This window comes from Podarcis bocagei, assembly GCF_964188305.1.
Source record: "Podarcis bocagei genome assembly, chromosome: 15".
In the NCBI taxonomy this organism is placed as follows: Eukaryota; Metazoa; Chordata; class Lepidosauria; order Squamata; family Lacertidae; genus Podarcis; species Podarcis bocagei.
Window position 1 is genome coordinate 29,732,722 of NC_138141.1, and position 15,171 is coordinate 29,747,892.

Here is a 15,171-nt window from a genome sequence, read left to right on the forward strand (position 1 = left end):
GCATTCCAGGGGTGACACAACTGCGCAAGGGACTTGCCACATAGCACATAGTTAAACGGCAGAACTCCCACCCATAGGAGGCAGTTTTGGCCACCCATGTGGATGGCTTGAAAAGAGGATTGGACCAATTCATGGAGGAGGAGAGCGCTATCAATGGCTACTAGCCATGCTGGCTATATGCAGAGTCCTCCACAGTTGGAGGCAGCAGTGCTTCTGAATACCAGTTGCTGGAAACCACAGGACAGGAGAGGGTTCTTGTACTCAGGTCCTGCTTGCAGGTTTCCCACAAACACCTGGTTGGCCACTGTGAGGGCAGGATGCTAAACCAGGTGGGCCACTGGCCTGACCCAGCAGGCTCTTAGGATGTTCTTATGAGCTTATCCTGGAACTGCCAGCCTGGCTCCCGAAATGGTTTCATGGCTGTAGCTCCACAGGTGAGTTGCGTGTGAGGAATCAATCTGCCATCATGGTGGGAACAACGCAGGCAGGATTTTCACCCTGCCCAAAGTGCGGTGCTTGTGGGTGGGGTTCGAAGCCACACTCAGCCATGAGGGATCAAGCGTAACCAAGGGGCCATTTCACACATGAACACCAGAATATAAGAGCTTGCCTCCTGCAGGAACGAGTTCCACAGTTTAACTATGCGCTACATCAAGAAGGACTTCCCTCCCCCTCTGTTCTGAATCTTGCGACATTCAGCTTTGTTCCCCAAAGTGGACATCTCAGCAGAGGAATTGCCCAGGTGAAGCAGAAGTACACTTCTCTGTACTCAAGATGATACCACATTTCTCCTTTGCTATTTCCATTCCTATTGTCCTCCTACTCTCAGAGGAAGGCACATTTATCCTCCCCCCGCACTTAAAATTAACCGGGGCATTGTTTTGCCTCTCTTTGATTTAAGGTCCAAAAACAGTTATAGGAAACTGTTCAGCAGATGTTTTACAGCATGAAATTCGGTGTGTGGGGGGGAGAGCGTCTGGATTTTTGTTGGAGCATCTATATTTAGACCAAATGCTTCCTCTGATTGAAGGTTTGTTCTGGCAAAGGAGTGACAGGGGAATTCAACATTCTGATTGTAATATTTGTTTTCTGTTATACACACACACACACACACACACACACACACACACACACACACACACGTCCTTCCTCAGTTGGCCAATACATTAAACAGTCTGACTGCACAAGTTAATAAGGCCGATTCCTAAGGGAGGGATTGGGAATTACCGGGTCTCAAAACATTGTTGCACAATTTCACAGATGCCAAGCAAAGGGGGACGGGGAAACAATCCCTTTCCCCATTGTTTTCAAGTTGCTGGGCAGAGAGAACATTTGCCCGTGGACACAGGGCAGCCAATGCATTTAAAATAACAACAATAATAATAACGACAACCAAAAGAAACATCCCCTTTGTCACCATTTTCTATAGCTCACTGGATATACTAAAGAGCATACTGATGCTAAGGAAGGTTGACCTAGGATGGTGCAAGATTTGATGTTTAGGGCTGGGTTTAACCATGGCTCATCTCCATGACAGGCCTTGGGCAACTATCCTGGCAATCTTTCAAATGCCAGGCTGATAATGGAAACGTTTCCTGGTGGAGTTGAGGAGAACCAAAGCTGGGGAAAGCATCAGTCACCGAGGTACTTGTTTCATGATGCTCTTCCGGACTCCTCTTAATCACCGGTTCCTGGAATAGGACCTGCACAGTGTCTTGAACCTGCCTAGAAGTATAGTTTGGAACTGGTATTTCCATGGCCTGCTGGGATTCCCCTCCTGAGACACACACACCTTTTCTTCTTCTTCTTCTTTTTGGTGCTGCAGACGTAGCCACGCCAGCCATGGAAGAAGTTGTGCATTGGCCTGGAAGGAAGGCCCTGTTGACTTACCAGGTTGACTTGTCATTTCCCCATCAGCTGATCCCAAGGATGTGTGAAGGATAACTTTCAAATCACAGAATCCTGTTGTTGGGAAGGGATCCAAAGAGTAATCTAGTTCTGTCCACTGCAATGAAGGAATCACAGCTCAAGAATTCATGTCAGGTGGCCACCCAACCTCTGTTTGAAAACCTCCAGTGAAGGAGAGTCCACCACTTTCCCAGGTGGTTCATTCCACTGCTGAAGAGCTCTTATTATCAGGAAGCTCTTCCTAACCTTTCGTCAGAATGTCATTTGCCAGGCCCTGCCCCCTGGAGCAGCAGAAAACAAGCTTGCTCCATCTTCCATGGGACAGCCCTTCAGATACTCAAAGATGGCTCTCATGTCACCTCTCAGCAAGGCTGGCATAATGATGAGGCTCAGAGGCTCAGAGAGGCAGCTGCCTCAGGCAGCAGAAATCCCTGAGATGGTGTTCTTGTGGTTGTCCCACCAGCCCCACTGCCTCTCCCACCAACAGAGAAGCAGAACCAGAATTGGCACTGATTTCCATCAAGATCTCATGAGATCTCCCTACGTATTTCTCCTCTGATGTCTCATCCCTGTTGATCTCCAGCATCTCAGATTGTTTGACTGTAGGCCGCTGTGACGTCGTCATTTTTGAGCGAGTCGGTGGTTTAGCAACACCCTTATGAATGATGGTTTTAAAAATTACATTCCCCTCTTAACCATATTAGGTGCTAACTCAATGAAAACTACATGGATGGTAACTATGATGAATTGCACTTCTGTACACAGCTCATGGGTCCTCTCACTTGGACGCAGCCTGATAACTTCCAGGCCTGGTTTACACCTGCAGTCAGTGCCTACAGCAGCGGTTCTCAACCTGTGGGTCCCCAGATGTTGTTGGACTACAAATCCCATCATCCCTGAGCTCTGGCCTTGCTAGCTAGGGGTGATGGGAGTTGTAGTTCAACAGCATCTGGGGACCCACAGGTTGAGAAAGGCTGGCCTACGGCATCCTGGGATTACCTGGATGCCAGTGAAGGGGTCACCAGAGGCAGAGATACAGCATAACAGGCTAGTGGTGGGAAATTTCTGGCCTGGGTGCCAAATCCAGCCCTCCAGGCCTTTCTTTCTGCCCTCAGGGAGTCTCTGTGAACCCTGAGCTTTGCTCATGCACCAGCTTGATAGGTGCACTGAAGCCATCGGCAGAAACTGACGATCCAGTTCTTTGCCCAGCAAGGAAAGTCGGGATAATAATAGAATCATAGAACTATAGAGCTGGAAGGGACCTCCAGGGTCATCTAGTCCAACCCCTTGTAGACCCTCCATGTCCCTATTTTCCAGGGACAGTCCCGGATTTACAGATTTCTGCTTTGATCCCAGAATGTCTCACCTTGCCTTAACACATCCCTATTTTCAACGGAGAAATGCTGGAGCGTATGGAGTTATCCAACTTCTGAGCCATCTGAAGACAACCCTGTACTGTATGGGGAAGTTTTGTTATGTTTAATGTTTGATTATGTTTTCCTATATGTTGGAAGCTGCCCAGAGTGGCTAAAACAACTCAGTCAGTTGGGTGGAGTATAAATACAGTGGTACCTCGGGTTACATACGCTTCAGGTTACATACGCTTCAGGTTACAGACTTCCCTAACCCAGAAAAAGTGCTTCAGGTTAAGAACTTTGCTTCAGGATGAGAACAGAAATCGTGCTCCGGCGGAGCGGCAGCAGCAGGAGGCCCCATTAGCGAAAGTGGTGCTTCAGGTTAAGAACAGTTTCAGGTTAAGTACGGACCTCCAGAATGAATTAAGTACTTAACCCGAGGTACCACTGTAGTAAAATAAATGATGATGATGATGATGATGATGATGGAATAGGACATACCTATTCTCATCAGAAAAATGTTGGAGAGTATGCCTTTGCAATGCAGGAATCACAACTCAAGCATCCATGACAGATGGCCATCCAAGCTCTGCTTGAAAACCTCCAACAAAGGACAGTCTACCACCTTCTGAAAGAGTCCATTCCACTGTCCAAGCTAGAAATGTATCACTTTGGCCCCATTAGGAGAATTATCTGCTTTGGTCCCTCGGTTGCAGTCAAAGCCTCCCCATCCCTTTCCAGGCACCAACAGCTTGTTTATTGTCCAAGGGCTGGGCTGGAGATGGCAAGGGGGGAAATCCTGAGTCGAGGGACTTGTTTCCTTCCTAAGAGATGATTGTTCTCCTCAAGCAGACAGCTTTTTAAATAGCCAGCTTTAAAGTGACAGTTTTAAAAAGGAGGGGAAACCCCTCGGATTCCATCTGGGATGGCTGCAGAATGAAGCATCTGATTCACAGGCCTCTCTGTGACCCCTTTATAGGGGAGTCCTTCATCCCAGTAGTGCAAGGCGGTGACACAAGCATTTCCGGGCACAGTGGCTTTGCACGCCATCCCTTCACCCAAGCCTGACCCCGTCTTTGATAGGCTCCTCATCTCCAGCCATTGCCGGACAACCTGTTCATGCAGGATTTATTCTGACGGCTTTGTGCAAAATTTGCACACGGGTTCTGCAATGCCTGCTGCCAGCTGCGCACTGGTTTCGGTGTATTTGATAGGAGGCTATATAATGTCACTCAAAACAATCGTTACCCCACCCTTTTGCATGCATTTCCCTATCCCTTATCAGAACACCACGTGTCCAGTCTCTCTCTCTCTCTCTCTCTCTCTCTCTCTCTCTCTCTCTCTCTCTGTGTGTGTGTGTGTGTGTGTGTGTCAACTTGAATTGTGCAACCTGTGGTGGGACTTGAACCTCCCTGAATTGCATGTTGCAGTTTTCCGACCACATCATGTGCATGGAAATGTGAGACTAAGGGGAGAGTGTCCATAAGAATGCACACATACCAAAAAGAAAGTGTGCATGTTGAGAGAAATGCACCCTAAAAAGTGTGGGGGGGATTGTCAGGAGGGCTGAAAAGAGATTCTCAGATGGATGAGGACGTTATGAGAACTGGATATAAGATTGGTAAAATGAGAGGAATTGAAATGGACAGATTTCTGTCTGCTCAATATGAGAGGCTCTAACCTACTATCTAATGGACCATTGGTGGGATGATTAAGCATACTAAATACAGTGGTACCTCGGGTTACGTACTTAATTCGTTCCGGAGGTCCGTTCTTAACCTGAAACTGTTCTTAACCTGAAGCACCACTTTAGCTAATGGGGCCTCCCGCTGCTGCCGCGCCACCACCATGCAATTTCTGTTCTCATCCTGAAGCAAAGTTCTTAACCCGAGGTACTATTTCTGGGTTAGCATAGTCTGTAACCTGAAGTGTATGTAACCCGAGGTACCACTGTACTTAACTATTTGCTGGGACTGGATCTTAACAATGTAGCCAATATAGTAACTCTCATATGCAACTTTGCAGAGTTTCCTGTGAAGAGGGATTGATGGTTAAACCACTCTGTGAATTTGAACCCAGGGAGTGGAAATAGGTGTCTTCTATGTAGGGTGTAATTCATTGGAGCAGTCAAGTACAACATTCCTTGTTTGCCTAGAGTGGACACAGACGGGGGATGTTGATTCAGACAGTTGAACTTCCTGTTACACCTGGTTTGGAGCATTCTCCCCTGTGTGTGACCAGGTAGGTGGGCGTGACCCTTGCAGACCCCTCAAAAGGTCCAGTCATGCAGCCATCTCCCTTTTCCTTCCTCTTGATGCCATGCTCTCTTGATACTGATGTATTTTGCTGTCTGCTGGCTCTCAGCCACCAGGACATGGGCTCATTCCCATATGGGATGAACTTAAACCCTTTTCTGTAACTCTAAGCTAAAGCCTGCCTCCAGGGATCCAACTGTGAACTGAATGTGAGTAAATTTCTTATTACTTTTAAAAGAAGTTTCTTGTGTCTTTATTCTTTTTAGGAGGGATAAAAGGGGACTTGCCAGGAACCAAACCCAATCTGAACAAAGCCAGATTGGATTGCTTAAGAGATTCAAACGAATCTACCAATAGCTTCCTGCTATATATTGGAGAATGCACTCTGCTGCTGACTCACAAGTGTGAGTTAGGAAGGATACAATTTAATCAATATATCCCCTCCTAGTATCTACAACATTTCCACATTTTAGCCACTCTCGGCACTGTTAACAAACTACAGCTCCCAGAATTCTTAGGGGAAACCATGGCCGTCAACGTGGTATCATAGCACTTTAAAAGTATGGTGTGAATCTGGCCTAAGTCCACTGAAGGTCTCTCCTGTGAGAGGGATGCTCTGCCCACCCACACAAGGAGTGAGCCAAAAGAGCTTTTGGCGTTTCCCCGATCCGATGAATTTCCTTGTAACGGAACCCTCAGCAAGGAGAGGCGACTGGGGGGTTGTTTATGTGTTCCACCATCTCGTTTTCTCTCACAGCGTTTAGCACCACGAGGAGGCAATTTTCAACAGATCCTCTGTGTCTGTGTGCGCACATAGCATAGAGTGCCCTTTGCTGAATAATGCATGGTGTTCCGGTGCGCACAGATGAAGCCTAAGTGGCCACAGGGAGAAACCCTCTCTGGAGAGGTGGTGTGATCAATGCCCGCCTGGCTTTAATGCAGGCCTTCCCTGAGCAGGGTCTTGATGGCTGTATTTGTGCACATTCCCCCAGTTGTGATGAGTACCAGCCGCCATCAGTTCCCCACACTTCATCCCCCATGTCTCCATTTCCCACTCAAGGCTCAGTTCTTCAGATTAATAATGCAAGCCATAATTAAGCCACCTCCCTTATCATCAGCTCGTCAGCGGGCCTGGCAAGAGACTGGCTTCCCAGCAAAATCCCCACTCCACCCACGGCTTCAAACTGGGTTGCCGCTCTTTAGATGGCATCTTCCAATGATATGTGAATTCGGGTTTCCTCACCTTAGCACCACAACAGACCTGAGCGGTAGATGTAGGAAGAGTGCAAGTTTGCAGATAGGTTATGAAGAAAGCGATTCGCCTTCAGCCAATCTGAAGGTGGGTCTGAAGGTGATTTGGCAGAGGGAATGAATGGTGGTGGGAGCTTCACTGAGCTTTCGTCCCGATTCCCTCCTCCCACACTCAAAGCCTGTGGGGAATCGGCATTTCTTCTGATTTGTGTGTGCAGATTTTATAAGACCTTGCATGGTTATGCTACACATTCTGATGGATTTCCCCAGCACTTTCCTTATTGAGAAAAGTCTGGCTCTGTTGCACCAGAACACCAAACCCGTTTCAGCTGTGCAATCGGCATTTGCCAGTATGTGATCAAATTGTGCCTCCAAATAGCAATCGTCTGGGGGAGCCCCAGTCAGACAGCTGATGCAGCTGTCTGCCCAGAGCAAAAGCTAGAGGCAAGCCCAGAACAGGGACTCTTGCAGAGATGCAGCGAGCTGCCTCCTCCTTTGTGTATGGTGCCTTAGGGGTCACAGGAGTCTTTAATTATTCAATTTACTTCATTCCACATGGTAGGCTAGCCAGTCTCTCCCTGGCCAGGGCACTACAGCAAAATGAACGGCTCCTTTGCATCTCTGACAAAACTTCAGAGCTCAATACAGATTGCTTTATTACAGAACCAAAAAAACCCACCACTTCTTCACACAGCATAGATGATCAGTGGATGGTCTGCTGCCAAAATATGTGACCTAGACCATTTTAAGTGGGATTATGAGACACATTTACAGAAGATGGTGAGCTTATTGGGTTCTTTGAACCTTCTGCTCAAGCAGTACAAATGGGATCTGCAATGAAATGTTGCTGTAATGGAGTCCTTCTGTTCTGGGTGCCGGCCAATTGCCAGCCATGGGCCCTTTCAATATATTCCATTCCTTTCCCCTCCTCCCAGTTTTCCATTCTCCCCACCCCACTAAAACAGACAGAGATAGCCTTCCATGTCCACTCGGCACGCCCAGTCCTCAACAGGTTTGTTTTTTGCGGGGGGCACTCCCCTGCCCAGACACCCCCCCAAATAGTTTTTCTGCTTCTGCAAACCTTGGCATTCCTCTGAGCCTGCTGGTGCTTCATGTTTGGATCATGCCAAACTGGCAGCCTAAGAATCCCGTTGGAAGATTCAGGACAGATAAAGTCCTCCGCCATGCAGCGCATAGTTAAACTATGGAACTCACTGCCACAGGAGTCAGTGACGGCCGCCAACCTGGATGGCTTTAAAAGAGGGCTAGACAAATTCAGGGAGGGGAGGGCTATTGATGGCTACCAGCCAGGATGGCTATGCTCTGCCCTCCACAGCTGAAGGCTTCTGAATACCAGTTGTTGGGAACAGCAGGACGGGAGAGGGCTCTTGTGATCAGATCCTGCTTGTGGGTTTCCCACAGTTTGGCTGCTGTGAGAACAGGATGCTGGAGTAGATGGGCCTGATCCAACAGACTTGTCTTAGGTTCCTGTGCCCCCTTGAAGAAGGGAGTGAGCTTTCGGGCTACTGCCGCCTTCCCCAACCTGGTTCCTCACAGAAGCTTTGAACTACAATTCCCATTATCGCTGACCATTGGTCCTGTTGGGTTGCTTGGGAGTTGTAGTCTAAAGCATCTGGCAGGAAAGACAACAGCCAAGGTAAAGCTGTTGCCTTTGCACTCTGCTTCCCAGAAGTGTCCAGTTGGTCACTTTTGGAGGAAAGACTGTGTGGATCTTTGGGCTGATCCAAATGGACTCATCTTCTTTTTCTTGTTTTAAAAAATTTATTTAATCATTTTTTCAATACAAACAACAACCACAAAAGACACTACAACAAAATCCATAATAACAATAATAACACAATTTGACAATTCAGATTTAAATACTGTACACTGATATGTACCTTTTAAACAATATTTTATCACCTCTCTCTCCTCCCCCCACTTCCCCCCACTACCCACCTTATCACTTAAATATTCATTCCAGATTTCTTCATATTTATCCATTCTTCATTTGCGTCGACATGCAATTTGTTCGTATGTAGCTAATCTGTCCATATTATCAATCCATGTGCTCAATGGCATCTTTTTGCAGCTCTTCCAATTCATCAAAACAAGGGGTTTTTTTGCTTCTGATATAGCACGGTACATCCTCTCTCTCTTTTACCCCTTGAAATCTCCCACGTTTCTTAGCATGTGACTCCTTTTGACCTGGATGGGTAAGACTCAGACCCGGGGGGTGGGGGTGGACAATAGCACACCTTCCAGGGAAACAGTCATCATGACAGTTATTAGAGATTTTTTTTAAAAAAAAAACAGATGTTCCAAATGACTTTTAAATGGGTCTGAAATGTGTATTTGTTTAGTTGGGTTTTGAAATTGCTCTTAAATATGGTTTTTATTTTATTGTAAACAGCCTTGTTTTAATGATTGCTGCTCTGGGCTCCTTTAGGAGGAAGAGTGGGATAGAAATTTAATAAATAAAAAAGCAAACGCCCCACTCTTTGATATTTCAGGGCAGGAGGAGGAAGAAAGGGAGGCTTCGCTGCCATCCGCTTCCTTGGGTCTGCTGGCAAACAGGGATGCAGAAACGCCTGTCATCCAGATGTGGAGTCAGGCAGCACAGAGGACGAACATCTGTACCACATGTCACATGCCAACACAGGATAGGGCGGAGGAGCCATTAAAGTCCAGATACGAGCACAGAGGAACCTGGTGTATTGACGTTTCCCCTGGCACTGACCTCTTTGATTCATTTCAGGGACAGCCCAACCATGAAACGGAGCAGAGGGCTGGCTTCAACAGGAAGAACAATCTTCCTTCCTTGAGCCTTTCTGTCGCAGCAGGAGTTAAATCTCTGGTGAACTTTGAAGTTCCACTAGCTTTGGGGAAGCAATGCACAACTGTTAATTGTTGCCTAACCATCTCTCTGACCTCCCCACCCCCATAGATGGGTTTGTGTTTAACCAAGAGGAAGCTTTTTGGGGGGGCGGGCGGAGTTGCAATGTCTCCTACCTGTTAATAGGAGTCAATGTTTTCATTGTAATAAGCTGTATGTTTTCAAAGAATCAGAGAGGGTCATCACTCCAACTCCCTGCAATGCAGGGATATTTGGCCAATGGAGGACCCAAACCCATAACCCTGAGATTAAGAGTCTCACACTCTACCGACTGAGCTATCCCAGAGGACCTGATCAAATAGATAGTTTAATTTATCTTTATATATTTAACTTCCATTAATATTTAATTGTTGTTTTTTAAAATGATCGCTTCTGCCTCCTTCACCCCACATCCAGCCATGTTTTTGGCTGGTTCTGTTTTAACTGTAAACTGCCTTGAGTCCCTGTCAAGGGGAAAGGTGGGATATAAACAATAGAACCACAGAACTGTCAAGTTGGAAGGGACCCTAAGGATCATTTAGTCCAACCCCCTGCAATGCAGGAATATGCAGCTGTCCCATGTGGGGATCGAACCTGCAACCTTAGCATTAATCCGCACCAAGCAAATCAATTTATTTATAAAAATTCAGGGCTCCAGTGTGGAGCCTTGAGTCCTTTCAGGCTATGTGTGTGTGGAAAAGTTTCTATGGGACAAAGGATACCCCTACCCACAACTGACTTCCTCTAATAATAACAGCAATACTAATAGCAATAGTAGTAATCAACATTTGTGTAACACATTTCCAGATCATCCTTGGCCAGATTACCCACACAAAAGGAGCCGTCTCATGTAGCCTGACACTCCTCTTGATCATGGTTAAATATCCAGAGTCCCTAGCTCAGAGATGCTCAGATCCTTTTTCATTTCAAGGGCCAAAGTCCCTTATGGCTAACATTGAGGGTGTGTGTGTATATGTGTGTGTGTGCGCGCACATGCATGCACACACTTGCAGTGGGTAGAGTCAAAGCCTCATGCACCACCCCATTGGCTGTGTTCCGGGCTTAACCACAGCCAATCACACACAAAAGACCCCCTTCCTTCACAGTTCATTTAACTCTCCCTTTAATGTTAATAGAGTGATTTGCATGAGTAACAGCTGTAGCGCATCGGCATATAAATACACATTTTTTAAAAACAAAACAAAACGCAGTACTTAATACAAAGGACTTACTGAAAGTAATGAATCTGAATTCTCTGCAGACTCATTAAACGTGGCTCATTACTTCCAGTACAACCCTCATAATTTGAACAATGCCACTCATGATCCCACACACATTTCTCCAGAAGGAACCCTGTTCGTTTAATGATGATTGACTCTGCAGTAAGCTGGGTGTAGGATTCGGGCTGTAATTTTTTTCCAGAAAAATATCCTGCCAAAAAGGTTGCTCAGTCCTAAAGGCCTCCATCTCACAGAAGTTGCGGCAGGACACCTCGAAGGCATTTTGAGCCCAGCTGCTAGCAGGGTTATCTCCCTGAAATGGAAAAGGAATGTCCAGATTATATATCCAGCGTTGGATAAGTTCCATTCTTATGGTGTTCAGATCTGAAATATCCTTTGCATCAAAGGCCAGGCAGAATATAGAACCCTTTGAATAATTTCCTGAGTTAAAATAGCTGCAAGGAACGATGAGCTCTTTATATCCGCAAGGTTAGCTTAGAAGGTGTATGCACCCCCACCTGGCGTGGGCATATTTCACCATATATGGGTAAATGTGGAAATCTGGAAGGAAAGGGGTGAGTTTTTGATACAAAATTCTGGAGCTTAATTACTGCAGCCCTTAAAACTAAAACAAGCATTCACATTTTAGTCCTGCCCTTCTTCCAAGGCAGGCTCAGGTTGACACAGCGCTGGCTGTGGGTTTGAGGGGAGAGTTGTCAGGCTGGATCCTACAAACCTTTTTGCATCGACCATGGAGGTTGCTGCCTTTGAAAGGCCACTTGACCCACAGACATCCATCCCAGGTACCAGAGCACGTTACCATCAGGGCCATCAGTGCTGCCTCCCCTCCCGCCCGGTAGTGGCAGTGGCAGAATGCAAGTGTACCAGTGAAGAAGCCATTGACGTTTCCCACAATGCAGTGCCCCAAGGATAGCACCATTCTAGAATGCAATGGGGAATTAAAATGATTGGCTCTCAGACCTCCGCAGGGCACGGGTTGGGGGCTGACACTCTGCTTTCCTGCAATGACACACTTTGGGGATGCTGAGGGACACAGATGCCTAGCGCTTACTAGCTCAGAGCACTGTTAAAGGAGGGCCTGCTAGGATTCTAGTTCAGGGGTCAGCAAACTTTTTCACCAGGGGGCTGGTCCATTGTCCCTCAGACCTTGGGGGGGGGGGGATGAACGAATTCCTATGCCCCACAAATAACCCAGAGATGCATTTTAAATAAAAGGACACATTCTACTCATGTAAAAACACACTGATTCCCGGACCGTCCGGGAGGCCGGAATGAGAAGGCGATTGGGCTGGATCCAGCCCCCGGGCCTTAGTTTGCCTACCCATGCTCTAGCCCAGGGGTCAGCAAACTTTTTCAGCAGGGGGCCAGTCCACTGTCCCTCAGACCTTGTGGGGGCCCAGACTATATTTTGGAAAAAATATATGAACGAATTCCTATGCCCCACAAATAACCCAGAGATGCATTTTAATTTAAAGCACACATTCTACTCATGTAAAAACACACTGATTCCCAGACCGTCCGCAGGCCAGATTGGAAGGTGATTGGGCCCCCGGACCTTAGTTTGCCTACCCATGTTCTAGTCCCTGGCACCTGCCTCAGGTTGGCATGTGAAGCTTGCAGGTCTGGGTTGATTAACATACAAATAATCATGCTTCACCAATCTCTCTAGTCTGTCACTTAGGTTGAAATTGGGGTGGGGAGCACGCTATTCAAAAAAGGGGTGCTTAAGGTCACAATTTATTTAGCTGTGATTTCTGCATTGCAGAGGGGTTGGATTAGATGACCATTTGGGACCCTTCCAACTCCATGAATCTATAATTCCATTGTGAAGAAAAAGCAGCTGTGGGGCCCTGATCCAGAAAGTCAGTGGTTTTGTAGTGTGTATATTTTTCTTTATGGTCCAATCCATGTATTTTGCCAAAACGTTTGTTTTTCTTGTTTGATCTTTTTGTAAACCACTTTGATGGGCTTTTTAACAAACTCAAGCAACTCAAGCAATGGATGAAATAAAATAAAACAAAGAGGCAACAAAAATGAAGACTTACTGAGGGAAAATTAGCATGGCATCTGTGAAGGGAAATCCTCCTCCCATCAAACTTTTAGAGTTCTTTGTGGGTGTCAACAGGCTCATAGCCAAAAGTGATCTGGTAACCTGATTTGTTTGCTTTTGTTTTTAAAGTGCATCTAAGTACCTTGATAAAACTTAGTAGTGGGAGCAGGCACAAGAGGACAAGTCATTTTATAGATGGGTAACCAGTTAAGGAACAGGAAGCTGAAGGCAGCGGGACATGAATGAACGGTTCTTACAATGAACGGAAGTGAGCAGCAGGGAGGTCTCCCTTTATTCCCAAATAATCTTGAGTCAGGGTGCTTCCTGAGGTAGCCAGGATTATGGATGATACCAAACCGCTCAAGATGTCTGTGCATGGACCCCCCCAAGCCAATTTATGGCTTCAGTTTGTAAATCTAGATCAGACCCAATCTGGCCTGGCTGGCTGGATCAAACCATATCCAAATCCTCATTGTGATTGGGAAACGACAGATCTCTGTAAATAACACCCTTTGGGACCTGAGAGCTGGAAACACAGAAACCAAAAACCGTTCAGAAAAGCAGCTATGGGCCAATAGTTGCCAAAGCTCAGAATGGAGGAGGGACCCTGCATTGCAGGGGGTTGGACTAGATGACCCTGGGATACTTTCCAACTCGACAGTTCTGTGTTTCCATGACTCTGTCCACCTGGGCTAGGGGGAAAGGGCAGGCGAATGAGCTATTTTGTTCTGCCCCAACCCCCCGCCGCCCAATATGGCTTCTATCGGAAAGACAGTTTCATTTGGATGGGCTCCTGGCTTGCATAATTGCATTTGTCGGTGGCACCGCGCCAGGTTTCCCTTGCTGCGCTGCTGCTGGCGGTGCGGGGACGAGGGCGGGGGAGAGAAAGATGGCTTTATCCAGCTGCCCCTTTGCCTGCTTCGCCCCTGGCCACACCCCTCTTTCCATTTGAAGAGGCGCCTCTGCTAGGAGCATTGTGGTAGCTCCATCCTCTTTAGCCCCAGCCAAGAGGACTCTGCCAGGTAGTTGGATCAGAGTCCTGAGCCAGGCGTGGAAAGCAAGAAAACCTCCTCCAGCCGCGCGCAGCATTTTTCTCTCCTCTCTGCCCAGGCAAGTTGCAAAGGAAGCCAGTATAAAACTTTACTTCTTGGTAATTTCTTCCTATTTCTTGCTCTCCCTCCCCCCTTGGAGGTTGTGAGCACTGATAGCCCACGATGCTTTCTGACCTATGACTCGCTTTTTCTTCCAGCACTCCGTGGGGAAGGGGTTGCAGACAAGGGAGGGAACGTTGCAATCTGGAGTCAGGCACCCATTCCAACTCCCGCAGTGGAGAGGTGCTTTGTACAGGTGACGAATAAAGCAGAGGGGGAAGAAGTTTGTTTCTGGGCTCAGTGGCTGGATCTAATTTCTCAAGCTTTGACATTGCTCGGTAGGCGGATATTCCTCAGGGTGTCCAGAGTTGGGGTGCTAGTTGCTATGGTTTGTGTCCCTACTCAGAGTAGACCCGTTGAAGTTAATGGATATGATGAATTAGTTTCAATGAGTCTCCCCAGGGAAGAACTTTCGATACAACCCTATTGATTAGCAGTAGTGATAATAATAAAATATTACCTTTTTAATATTAATTTTTATTAGCTCTTTCAAAGGTTTTAACAAATTTACTTCACATGCACTTATATTTTTTCATTTTGACTTCCTGTCCTTCCAGCCCTGATGTTTTTATTCTTATCCTTAATTGCTGCATTATACAATATTAACATTAATCTTATCAATCATCAACATTGGATGGCATGCTTTAGGATTCTTATGCAGATATATTTGGTGTCTGTTTTGAAGCATCCTCATTCTCTCCACGCCCTCCCCCCCCACTTCCCATTTCCACTCCTTCTCTTACAATTGACAAGAGTAGTAGCAGGAAAATGGAACTTGAATTAAGAAGAGCAAACCTGTCGGCCTCGGTTGCCTGTGTCAGAAATGGACCAGTACATCATTTCGGCAGGAAGAAAATAGTGCATTATGAAGAATGGTCTCCCAGTATGACCAGTATTTCTGGGAAGCATTGTGGGAATTTTTAGCTGCAGCTTATGTTTTCCATTTTGTTTTCTAACCTGGTGCATTGTACACAACTAGTCCTCAAAGTCTTCGAGGCTAAATAATTCCCAGTTTACGTATGTATTTATTGCACTTATAGTCTCCCTTTTCTCCAATGAGCTCCTGTAGTGTGCGTGGTTTCCCC

The 15,171-nt window shown here is 46.6% G+C and overlaps 1 protein-coding gene across 1 annotated transcript in view; it reads left to right on the forward strand.

Moving 5' to 3' along the window:
- Positions 1-13,909: 13,909 nt before the first annotated feature.
- The window catches only part of ETS1 (ETS proto-oncogene 1, transcription factor), a 115,545-nt gene continuing 114,283 nt past the window's right edge, over positions 13,910-15,171 (forward strand). The window contains exon 1 of the mRNA XM_081172634.1: positions 13,910-14,045. The gene's annotated coding sequence lies outside the window, so the exon portion shown is untranslated. The remainder of the gene's footprint in view (positions 14,046-15,171) is intronic.